This window comes from Stegostoma tigrinum, chromosome 11, assembly GCF_030684315.1.
Source record: "Stegostoma tigrinum isolate sSteTig4 chromosome 11, sSteTig4.hap1, whole genome shotgun sequence".
NCBI lineage: Eukaryota > Metazoa > Chordata > Chondrichthyes > Orectolobiformes > Stegostomatidae > Stegostoma > Stegostoma tigrinum.
Genome location: NC_081364.1, coordinates 86,252,456 through 86,265,941, shown reverse-complemented (window position 1 = coordinate 86,265,941; position 13,486 = coordinate 86,252,456). Strand labels below are relative to the sequence as shown.

At 45.1% G+C, this 13,486-nt stretch overlaps 1 non-coding gene across 1 annotated transcript; it reads right to left on the bottom strand.

Moving 5' to 3' along the window:
• Positions 1 to 934: 934 nt before the first annotated feature.
• On the bottom strand, positions 935 to 1,016 carry trnal-cag (transfer RNA leucine (anticodon CAG)). Its single transcript has one exon. It is a non-coding gene; the product is annotated as a tRNA-Leu (tRNA).
• Positions 1,017 to 13,486: the final 12,470 nt, after the last annotated feature.

Here is a 13,486-nt window from a genome sequence, read left to right as displayed (position 1 = left end):
AGAGAAAGGTTGGCTGATGAGAACAACAAACGAGAAAGCTCACTCCACGTCCATCCAGGAACCAATCGCTGTAAAAGAGGAACACCACTATTTCCGCCCGGCTTTGAACCGGGAACCTTTCGCGCTGAAGTGCATGTGATAACCACTACATTAGAGGAACACAGCCCCGGCTTTGCCCTGCACTCTGGCCTTCCTACAGCATTCAAATTTGCAGCTGTTCAACGCTTCACGTCTCTTTTTACGAACAGATCAAAGTAGTCCAGCATTATTGGCACTATTGAAAAATAAAAGATATCATGTAAACCTGCCCAGAAAATATTCACATGGACGTTGCCGGGGTTGCAGGTTTCGGACCGTACGGCGATGCTGAATAGGTTGGGGCAGTTTTCCCTGGAGGGTCGGGGGCTGAGGGACGACCTGGCGGAAGTTTATAAAAGCATCAGGCATATAGACAGGATGAGTAGTCAAGGTCTTTATCACACGGTGGGCGAGTCAAAACCTGGAGGGTGTACAATTAAAGTCAGGGGCAGCAATTTAAAAGCGACCTGAGGGCCATTTTTTCTTGCCCAGAAAGTGGTGCATGTATGCATTCAACTGCCAGATGAATTGGTGGAGCCTGGTAAAATTACAACATTTCCAAGGGATCCAAATGTGTGTGTGAATCGGGAGGGTTTAGAGGGATATTGACCAAATGCTGGCAAATGGAGCTGCGTTAATTTAGGATATCTGGTCGATATTGGCGAGGTAGACCGAAGGTTGTCTGCTCTCTCCATTTCCATAATGAAACTGATCCTGTAACGCGATGAAAATGAGGAGCAGATGTTCTGTGCTCACCTGCATTGTGCATTGATTAGAAACAAAACCTTGCCTTCTGTTACTTTCAACTGAAACACAGGTCTTCCCTACCCAGCTTCAGCAGAACAGCCAACCATAATGGCAGCGGTGGGATTCGAACCCACGCCTCCGAGGAGACTGGAACCTGACTCCAGCGCCTTAGACCGCTCGGCCACACTACCACCCATACAGGAGGGACAAATATGATTCTTTCTGATGTTGTTACTGCAAAACAACAAAAGCAAAGGCACAAGGAAAGACTTCAAGGATCCCTGTCTTGTTCATCCATTTTCTTAGCTGCCGGGCAGTGCCTAACTAAAACGTTCTTTTCCCACAAGATGCTGACAACAGCTCGATCAAATCAAAAATCAACAGAAAGCTGAGAGCACCTTGTGACACTCAATTAGGCAACAAATGTAATGTGCCTGGGAGAAAGTGTATACAGTTATGCTTGGATAAAGAAAATATGAACCGCACGGCATTTCTGGAATTTAGACTTTCACGATGGTGAATGATTTCACCCTTTGTTCGAAACTGAACAACTCTGGCGTCAACACATAATGTGAAAACCACCGGGCTACTGGGGAAATGCACCAAGCTGAGCAGATCGTGCACCAGTTCACACCGTGCAGCATACTTAGACTTACACACCAGTTTTGCAGTGTAAGTGGCTGAAAGATAACCCTCTGCCTGAAAAACTGAGCCAGCATTAGAATTCAAGAACGACAAATCACATTGGGAGGCTATTCGAACCTCGGTGCAGCTACGAGCTGCCATCTTGCTTGCCTTTCTCCTTACCCCAACGTTTCTCTGTGCAGCTTTCCAATCCTGGACATGAACTAATTTCAGGTGACAGCCAGCTGATTTTGAAACCGGAGTGGCAGACAAGGAACAGCAACTGAGTAAAATTTACAAAATTCAACGGTGCTTATTTAGAGTTTCACAAAAGGCAGTTTCTGAATGTAAAATATGATCAGAGATGTCACGGTGATACTCACAGCATGCAATTGCTTTTCGTTCAAGATGTGAAAGCTCTCGTGCCTGAGTTACCAGCATTTCACATCCTGCTGAATGATTAAGTCAGGGTTAAGGTTGGTGTTCTCTTACTGTTGCTAGTTTCCTTCCCGTTTGTCCAACGTAGTGTTTCTCACAGACTCTGCAGGGGATTTTGTAGATGACATTGGTCCTTTCCATGGTGGGGAGTAGGTCTTTAGTTCGGGTGGTCACTTGTAGGTTTGATGTGGGTTTGTGTGCCACCCTGATGCCCAGTGGCCTTAGATGTCTTGTGGTGAGTTCTGACGTGTTCCTGATGTAGGGTAGTGTGATGAGTGTGTCGGGGGCGTGTAGAATCTTTCTGATGCTGTTCCTGTAGGCATCTCCTGACCCAGTTCTTTGGATATCCATTATCATTGAACAACTGGCTACAAAAAGACACGAACAATGCTCACTCATCTCAATCCACATGGACAAGTAGAACCGCCACTTCAGCTGGGACAACACCAAGATCCTGGGGCAGGCAAAGACGAGAATTCGTGGAAGCATGGCACTGCACGAAGCAGGCTATTAACAAACACATTAACTCAACCCCATATACATTCCACGATGGAGGAAACCCGGAAGTGAGGCAATCCATCGGAACAGACCCAAGAGTTTAAAAACCGGGTGGGAAAACACACCGACACTTCATCAGAAGCTGCACTGAGGATGTTACCAAGCATGGTAACGAAACGTCTGCAGAACAACAAACCAGCTCGGTGAGCCATCCAACCTCAACATAGTCATCATTAGATTCTTAATTCGAGGTATCTTCTCCAATTCAAATGTGACCATCTGCTGTGGCAGGATTTGAACCTGGATCCCCAGTGAGTCCGATTGCAACCAGGAAAAAAAACACAGATACAAACACATATGCAGACATATGTCAACGTGACCATTGTATCATTTGAGACTCAAGAGGGACAGACAGAGAGAAAGCAGGGAAGGGAGGTAACCCCGTTTCAATGGATTCACCCCCAAAACAACAGATAGCCCACTGGAAAGAGCCACAGGCACAAAGACACAGCCATTACAGACACACATTGAGACAGAAGCACACAGACACAGAGACACACACTGAGACAAACATCTGCATACAGACACTGACACACATACGCACACATACAAACGCTGATACAGAGAGGGAGAAAGGGATGGAACCAGTTGGAGAGAGAAAGTAGAAGTTGACTGCTCCTTCTCAATTGCTCCCTTTTGTTCAAAGTAATGCATTGGTTCCCTCTGCTGGCCGCCGCACGCTAATACAGAGGGGAAGGTAGCGCGTGAAAACCATCACGGGTTCAGTCAGAGGGAGCGAGCAGCTCACGGCAGCGTCAACAGACGCAGGCGCACACACACAGATTCACGCTGTGCTGGTGTAGAGAGGATTCTAATTATGCTGAAGCTCCTCAGAGTAAAACATGCTCATGTTCAGAAATGTATGTGTTCCCTCGGCAAATGTGGAAATGTTTTGACTTTGGACAGTTTTCCTGACATTATACACATTAAATAGAGACTTTCTTCTGCAACTGTATCTAGACACGTTTACGTGAGCCGTTTTGTAAGAAGACATGGTTAATTTTATTGCACTTTCGGCAATTTGTATTGTTTTGTAATCTACTCTCTCAGATCCTAATTGGGAAAAGTATTCACAAGTGAAGGGTATGAGACCAGCAGTGGGCTTGTTCATCTCTCCTTCTGCTCATATTTAAGGGGCAACATCGATCGGCCAAGACTGCTCTGTGTGTACAAAGACATTGTTTAAAGCACGAAACAACTGCAAACTAGGATGCCTTCCTTAAAGATGTTACCCTCGTCCCTCGAAAAAAAAACTCAGTTCATCCCTCACCCACTGCAACCTCTTGTATCCATCTTCTATCTGCTTCCCCCGTCTCCCTATTTATTTCAGAATCAATTTCCCCTCCCCCATTTCTGAAGAAGTGTCCCGACCCGAAATGTCAAGTTTTCCCTCTCCGCTGGTGCTGCTTGACCTGCTGCGTTCATCGGCTTCACATCGTGTTACCTCAGGTTTTCCGACATCAGCAGTTCCTACTATCTCTGCAACAGGATTCACAGGCCCCGTTGATTTCTCCAAAAAAAATTCTGCCACTTGTGTAGAGGCGTCCGCCAGAGGGTAATATTGTATCACTTTAAACACGAGAGGGAGGGTGAGACTTTGATTCATCACTTTTTAATTAATTACTTCATTCATTCATTCACTTCAACTTCCGTCCACTAAGTCCCACCGAAGATAAAGATAAGCATACAGACACAAACACACAGAGACACACGTATGCACACACATCAACATGACCGTTGTATCACTTTAAACACAAGAGGTACAGACTGAGAGACAGTGGGATGGTGGCTAGCCCTATTTTCAAATGATACATCCCAAAACAACAGACAGCCTGCTGCACTGAGACGCACACAAATATAGGATACACAAACCCGTATAAACTAACACACACATACACACACACTCACTCACTCAATCAAAGAGTGACAAAGTGATACACATGCATACACACAGAGACAGAGACACACACAGATACATTGCTACACACACACATATATACATAGACACAGAGACATACAGATAGAGAGAGAGACATAAAAGCAGATACTGACACACACCCTGATAAACAGAAACACACACGTACAGACCCACAGAAACACATACACAAACAGCCATGCTGGCATAGACACACACAGGCACACTGACACACATATACACAGAGAGACATACACATGCAGACAGATACTGGCACACACAGACAAACACACGGCAACACAAGCTTGCAGATACACAGAGACAAATATCCAGAGGCACACACATACACATATAGAAAGATAGTCACATGCAGATACACTGATCCACACGCATACATACTCAATGACACACACACACAGACAAACTAACAAACACAGAGACAGTCACACTGACCCACCTATGCACATAGAAACATAGAAATGCAGACATACTGACACACATATACACACAGACAAATGCATGCATGCAGACTCACTGACACATAGACAGATGCACAGAAATATAAACCCGCATAAGAAACATCTGGCACATACATACAAACACACAGCCAGACAGAAATACAGCCCACAGATACAAAATTTGTGCATGAATTGACACTGCCCTGAGTTCAACCATCTTTAACACAGTTTCTGTCAATCAGATAAATCCCAGCTTTTTCTGGTGAAGTTTCATTGAGAAAGTGGGACAAATCCTCTGATGCTGCCTGACATGCTGTGCTCCTCCAGCTCCACTCCGTGTTATTTCTGACCCCAGCATCGACAGTTCTTATTATCTCTGAGTGAATAAAAGGGTGATGTAGCTGGTTTATCTCTCTATGTATATCAGGTCTGCGGCCAATTTGTGTGTGTGCGTGTGTGTATGTATGTGTGTGTGCGTCTGTGTGAGTGTGTGCTCATGCATGAATGAGTGTGAGAGACACAGAGTGAATGTGTGAGGGGGGTGCGGAGGGTCAGGCAGGAGTCGTTAGACTGAAATTTTGAGTTGCTGCTTTCTCTCACACCTCCTCCCACCCCGCTTTCCCCTTTAATCTGACAAGGAAGCCTCTTGGTTTACTCTGTACCAGGTGGCAGGGCAGAGACCGGGGGGAGGGCGGGGTTGGGGGGGTTATTGCAGGTAGTGAGAGCTGGGAACATGCTGGATGTACTGGGATTTGGAAAGACAGAGGGGTTTGAGTGACAGACCTGGGGCTTAATAAACCAGGTCTTGGCAGCCATAAATAACAGTGCGGAGCTGGGGAAGCACAGCAGGCCTGGCAGCATCAGAGGAGCAGGAAGGTTGACCCTTCTTCAGAAGCGGGTGAGGGGGAAGGGAGCTGGGAAATAAACAGAGCGGGGAGGGCTGGGGCTGGGGAAGGGAGGTGGGATGATGATAGGTGAGAGCAGGTGGGCAGTGGTGGGGATTGGTCAGTGAGGTGGGAGGTGCAGATAGGTGGGAGAGAACATGGACAGGTTGTGTCAGGTCAAGGAGGCAGAGATGAGAGGGAGGGTTGGTCATGGGATGAGGCTGGGGGTGGGGAGATTTTGAAACTGTTTAAGCCCATTTTGAGACCATTGGGTTGTAAGCTACTAACGCAGAATGTGACATGCTGCTCCTCCAGTTTCTGGGTGGCAAAGTTGTGAAACTGGAGGGGGCCCGTGGTGGACATGTCATCCAGGGTGTGGGAGGGGGAGTCAAAATGGTTTGCGACTGAAAAGTGTTGTTGTTTATCGCGAACAGAGAGCATGAACTAAACAAAGTGGTCTTGAGACTCCCCATGGCCTCATCAATGTAGAAGAGGCTACATTGGGATCAACGGATGCAATAGAACACATTGACGTATGTGCAGGTGAGTCTCCATCTAATCTGAAAGGGTTTTTTGGTTCCTTGGATGTGGGTGAGGGGGAGGTGTAGGGGCAGGTGTAGCACTTCCTGTGGTTGCAGGGAAAGGTGCCAGTGTTGGTGAGGCTGGTGAGAGTGTGGAGCGGACGAGGGAGTCGTGGAGAGCGTGGTCCCTGTAAAAGGCAGGCAGGGTTGCAGAGGGACATATATCTTTAGTTGTGCGGTTGGTTTGCAGGTGGCAGATTTGGTGGAGAATGATACATTGGATGCTGAAGTTATTGAGGCGATATGTGAGGACAAGGGGGATTCTGTCTTTGTTATTGTTCAGGGGAGGGGATGTGAGGGCAGACATGCAGGAAACGCAAGAGATGCAGTCAAGAGCATTTTCGACCACTGAAGGGGCAAAGGTTCAGTCCTTGCAATAAGAGGGCATCTGGGATGTTATGCAGTGGAATGCCTCGTCTGGGGAGCAGATGCGGTGGAGGTGGTAGAATTGGGAATACAGGATCACATTCTTGTGAGAAGCTTCATATCAGGAGCTGTAGTCTAGCTTGAGTTTACCTACCTCTCATCTACTGTCCAGGTGCTCCCCACGTATGTCTCGGACACCACCCACGCCCTCCACCTCCTCCAACACTTCCTGTTCCCTGGCCCTCATCATCTCATCCTACCCATGGACGTCCAATCCCTGTACACTTACATTCCCCACATGATTGGTCTAAAAGCCCTCCGCTTCTTCCTCTACCACAGGCCCAACCAGTCCCCCTCCACCCACACACTGACACTGACATACATTACCTGCACCTCTGATGCAGCCTGGCGTGCCATGCTCCTCCAGCTCCACACTGTGTTTTCTCTGACATTGGCAGTTGGTACTATCTCGGATGAGAAATTGCGAGTGTGTTTGTGCCATTGGCCCATTGGGAACACTTCTTGAAAGCAGCATCACCACAGATTGCAGCAAGTTTGCTGCTCGCAGTCACCTCTTACATTGGATTTCATTCCAAACATCGCTGTTGACCGTTGGTGGATAAAAATCCCAGTCTATTCATGGAATAAAATCCTTACCATTCCAGAAATATTGTATGGCCTTTCTGCATTCTCTGTTACTCTTTCCTCTTTTTATTAGGAAAGAATACGCTTTGTTGTTTCGAAACGTGGCCGTCTTGTGCTCTTGGCAAACATGGTAGGCAGAAAGAGGAAAATGTCCTTTGATGTTTTGTAAACCAGCTTTCTTTTATTTCTGAGCTCAATTATAATGCAAAGCCAGAAAACTGATCTACATGGGTAGTTTTGGACAGTAACAAAGTGTTCAGCAGTTCAGACAAGTGGCACTCATTGAGGCACGCAGAAGAACACAGACACTGAGGTTTAAAATCCCTCGGGTTTGAGAAACAGCCAGAAATCACAGGGAACACTTACGAACCTGGCAGTATTAAAGGCAGCAAACTTCCTCGAACGGCACTGAGAAAATGAAAGTGGGGTTGCTTTAGCCATTAACAGGACAGACCTGTGCTTCAGCAAAGCGACAGCAGAGCAGATTGGATTCGGTAGGATTACAACCTGCAACGGGGCGGGGGGGGGGGGGGTAACACCAAGGGCTTTCAAATCCATCACCTTACTCACTCGCCCACAAATACGTGATTCAGTGAGCATGGTCTCTTGCATTGGATTTTGTTGGCGAATATCGCAGTTGTGAGGATGCAGATGGATACCTCAGTTGTTTGCGGGATGAAAATTATACCCATTTGTGAATTGTTTCATGACCTGACGGCTTGTGTCTTGCATTTTCATCGCTTTCTTGAATCAAAACAGATTTGTTGTTTCTAACCATGAGCCTCTCACATGCTGGGGGAATTGAAATGAAAATGTAACAAATGAAAGCAAAACAATATCACGGCCTGGTTAAGGGGATCCTGCAGTTTGCAAACTTCCTCAAAAATGCCACGAGAAATTGCAAGTGTGTTTGTGTCATTAGCACCTTGCGGGCACTCGTTTTATGAAAGCAGCAGTACTACAGATTGCAGGATTCAAACCTACACATGAGCGAACCCAGTGGATTCCCAATCCATCAGTTATCCACTCACATGGTTACCTTCAAGTTTTCTGCTCGCAATCGCCTCTTGCCTTTGATTTCATCTGCAAATATCGTTGTTGAGGGATGACGGACGAAAATCTCAGTCAATTCTGGTCAGAAAATCCTTTCCTTTCTGGAATTATTGCATGGCCTTTCTGTATTTTCTATCACCTTTTCCTCTCTTCATTGGAAAAGAATCACTTTCGTTGGACCTGAACATGGCCATCTTACATTCTCGGTGAAGATGGTAACTAATGTATATTTGAAATATTGCAGTTCGAAATAGTGAAGCCCCTGTAATGTTCAACTTTGCAGCCATTCAGTCGTTCAACTGTGATTTTTGGGAAATGGATAAATTTTGATCCAGACAATTTGCAGCCATGAACGTTTAACATAGGAGGCAACGAAACACTGAACTGAACATCCTACCGATTGTGTGCACATCTATTAGATTCTCAAGTGTAGAAATATCTCGAACACTGCCAGTGCCACGAGCTAGTGAGGGGAGGAATGTGATGCAGTTGCTAAGCACATTCGGCTGATAAATGGGAGGCTGGGTGTTTCGGGCACAGCCAGAAACAAAACCAAGACTTTGTTATTGCCAGCCAGCATTCTCTGGCTCTCGCTTGTCAGATTTTCGATACATGGACATGTCTCCCAAATATTTCCAGCTAAACTGACAATAATCCAACTGCCCCATGGTCACTGGTATTATAATAATCCTGTCATTCTATTCTTGTTTTATCCCTCACTCCTTTATATTCACTTTCAGCAACTTCCTCAGAAATAACCCTGTCCCCGACCATCTTCACAGACAACTGATCTATCTGCAAACATCCTTTGCTCTACTTGTACCTGCTGTCCCCAAGGATATATCCTTAGATTTTCCAATTTCTCATCAACATACTGCCACTGATGGAATCCTCTAAAAGCACCGTTAGTTTTCCCACACCCACTGACAGTAACCAGATCTGCAACAACACCCTCCCTTTCCATTAACCCAGTCCAGGAATATACTCCATTTTAACGTTAGCAAATCAAAGCCATTGTCTTCAATTGCTGCTGAAAAATCCGTTCCCCAATTTCCAAGTTCCCTCCGATCCAGGCAACTGTCTAAAGCTCAAGAGTGACCACATGGAAAGTGATTCAATCTGAGAGAGAATCCGACACTACTGTCTGACCCAGCAGTAACCTGCACAGCTCCCGCCTTTGCTGCCTGCTTTCATGTATTGCTGGGGATCAGAGATCATTCTAACAAAAATAAACAAACAATGAAATTTGCATCTGACCATGGAGAAACCTATGGGTGGCAAGTAATAGCACAGGACTTTTTAAAGTGTAAATTTACTGTTTTTTCTTCGGCTAATCAACAGTGAGTAGAGTTCCTTTTAAAAATATTGTTATAGAGATCTGTCACTTGTTTAAATTTTAAAAAACATGAAAACTTACATACTAAACCAGCCTGCAGCAGTGTTTGTTTTTTTTTCCAAAGCAGAAAGACTGTGTTGTTTTCTGGGTCTGTACATCGTTAAGATGCAAAAATGGCCTTCCATAGAGTAACGTATTCTTCTTGTCAGATGTGGGAGATTGGGAAGAGTTTCAATGTTACTGATGTTTATGTCTGCAGACAGTGTGCTTGGTTCTTAAACCTATCGGATCGCATGGACAGGCTGGAGTGGCACTGAGAGGCAATGAGGAATTTGCAGGAGTGAGGGGATATGGTGTATAGTAGATGCAGGGAGGGGCATAAACCAAAGATGCAGTCAGGTAGTTGGGTGACCTCCAGGAAAATGAGTCAGAGACAGGTAGTGCAGGAGTCTCCTGTGGCTATCACTATCTTGCAGCACTGACAGAAAGGTTCCTGATGCAAAGACTGCCTATAATGTGACACTAGTTTCCAGGCCACTGAATGTGATGGGGTCTGTCTAGGCAGAGGCACAGACATACATTTCTGCAGCTGACAGTGAGACATCAGAATGGTGTGTTGCCTCCCTGGTCCCAAAATCATGCATATCTTGGAGAGGGTGCAGAATATTCTCACAGGTGAGAGGGATCAGCAGTGGGTCATTTCACATATAAGAATTAAAGACATAGGAACAGAAATGGACAGGATTCTGGGGAGATAATGTAGGAATTTGGGCAGGATTTTAATAATTAGATCCTCAAGTGTAGAAATATCTCGAACACTTCCAGTGCTATGAGCTGGTGAGGGGAGGAATAGGAAGAAAGAGCAGATGAATACATGCCTGAGGAACTTGTGCAGGGGAAAAGAGTTCACATTTTTGGATCATTGGAATACCTTCTGGAGTAAAATTGACCTGTAAAAGAAGGATGGATTGCACCGGAATTTGAAGGGGACTAATGTACCGCCAGGGAGATTTGCTCGAGATGCTCAGGAAGATTTAAACCAGTCATGGGCAGAATGGTTTTGGGAACCAGGGAGATAGAGAAGAAGGAGATCAGTCTGAGGCTGGTACAGTTGGGAAAAAAACAATAAGTCAAACAGACAGGGCAGGCATGAACAAAGTAGATTATTTCAATGAAAAAGGCCTAACAGGTAAGGCAGATGAACTCGGAGCATGGTTCGGAAAATGAGACTGGGAGAGCATAGCAATTGGAGACATGTGGCTCAGAGATGGACAGGAATGGTAGCTTAATATTCGAAGGTAGAGATGCTATAGGAAGGACCAGAGTGGGGTGGGGGGAGAGACAAGAGAAAAGGGGGTGTGACATTTTTGATCAAGGATAACATTACAGCTGTAGTTAGAGAGGATTTGCCAGAGAGGACATTCAGGGAAGTAATGTGGATGGAACTGACAGATATGAAAGGGATGATTACCTACCTCCAACTGAAGTATAGACCCCCAAACAGACAGTGGGAAAGTGAGAAACAAAGTTGTAAGAACATCTCAGTTATCTTCAAGAATAATGGTTGATTATGGAAGGGGGTTTTAACGTTCCAAACACAGACTGGAGCTGTCATCGTGCTAAGGGCTTGGATGCAGAGTAATTGGTTAAGCCCATACAAAAAAAAAATCTGATTCAGTATGTGGGTGTACGTTCAAGAGAAGTTGCAAAACTTGACCTACTCTTGGGAAATAAGGCAGGGCAGGTGACTGAGGTGTCAGCAGGGGAGCATTTTGGTGTCAGTGACCATATTCTATGAGGTCTAAAGCAGTGATGGAAAAGGATAGACCGGATCTAAAAGTGTAAGTTTTGAATTGGAAGAAGGCCAATTTTGACAGTATTAGGCAATAACTTTCAAATTTTTTTTGTGGGGGAGGATGTTCGAGGGTAAAGGGGCGGCTGGAGAATGTGTAGCCTTCAATAATGAGATGACAAGAGTCCAGTTACAATATGTTCCTGTTTGTGTGAAAGGCAAGGCTGGTAGGTGTAGGAAGTGCTGGTTGACTAGAGAAATTGAGGTTTTGGTCAAGAATAAGAAGGAAGGGTATGTCAGGTATAGACAGTAGAATCAAGTGGTTTCTGAGCAGAGTATAAAGGCAGTAGGAGTGTATGTAAGTGGGAATTCAGAAGAGCAAAAAGGGGACATGAGACAGCTTTGGAAAGTAGGGTTGTGGAGAATTCAAAGGGTTTCCACAAATATTACAAATATTTTAAGGACAAAGGGGTAACTGGTGAGAGAATGGGTTTCCTTAAAGAGAAGCAAGGCCACCGATGTGTGGAACCGCAGGAGATAGAGGAGATATTAAGTGAGAATTTTACATCAGTGTTTACTGTGGAGATGGATATGGGAGATATAGAACATGGGAAAATAATGAAATATCTTCTAAAATGTCCATATGACAAAGAAGGAGGTGGATAAATCCCCGGGACCTAATCAAGTCTACCCTCAAAATCTATGGGAAGCTAAGGAAGTGATTGCTTTGTCCCTTGCTGAGATATTTGTATCATCGATAAGCACAGGAAAGGTGCCAGATCGCTGGAGGTTGGCCAATATGGTTCTACTGTTTAAGAAATGTGGTAAGAAAATGTCAGGGAACAATAGACCAGCGAGCCTGACAATCAGTGGTGGTAAAGTTGTTGGAAGGATTCCTGAGGAACAGGGTTTTAATGGATTTAGAAAGGCAAGGGCTAAACAGGGTTAGCCAACATGGCATTGTGCATGGGAAATCTTTGACTGTTTTTTGGACTAAGTAACAAAGAGGATTGATGAAGATAGAACAGTGGACATGATCAATATGGGCTTCAGTAAGGAGTTTGACAAGGTACCTCATGGTAGACTGGTTAGCGAGGTGAGATCACATGGTATAGGTGGAGAATTAACTATTTAGATACAGAGTTGCAAAAGGACAGAAGAAGGGGTGGTGGAGGAGGTTTGTTTTTCAGACTGGGCTGTGACCAGCAGGATGGCACAAGGATCAGTGGTGGGTCCACAGCTTTTAATCACGTATATAAATTATCTGCAGGTGAACTTAGGAATTATGGTTAGTAAGTTTACAGATGACATCAAAACTGGCAGTTTAGTGGAGAGCAAAAAAGGCGACCTCAGAGTACAAGGAAATCATTCTCAGATGGGTCAACGGGCCAAGGTGTGGCAGCTGAAGATTAATTTTGATAAATATGAGAATCTGCATTTTGGAAAGGCAAATCAGACAAGGACTTACACCCTTAATGGTAAGGTCCTGGGGAGTGCTGTTGAACAAAGAGTCCTTTGAGTACAGGCTCATCTTTCCTTGGAAGTTGAGTCACAGTAGATAAGATAGTGAAAAAGACATTTGGTATGCTAGTTTTGGTCACTGCATTGAATATATCAGTTGGCAGGTCATGTCGTGGCTGTACAGGACGTTGATTATGCAACTATTGGAAGACTGTGTGTAATTCCGGACTTCCTCCTCTAGAAAGGACGTTGTGAATCTTGAAAGCATTCAGAAAAGATATGCAAGGCTGATGCCAGGGCTTGAGGCTTTGAGCTAGAAAATAAGGCTGAATCAACTGAGGCTATTTTCCCTGGAAGCTGACGGGCGAACTTATAGAAGTGTTTTAAATCACAAGGTCATGGATATGATAAAAAAAAGGTCTTTTCCCCAGGCTGTGGGAGTTCAAAACGAGAGGACATAGGTTTAAGATGAGAAGGGAAAGATTTAAAAGGGAACTAAGGAGTACCTTTGTCACACAGAGGGAGGTACATGAACAGAATGAGCTGCCAG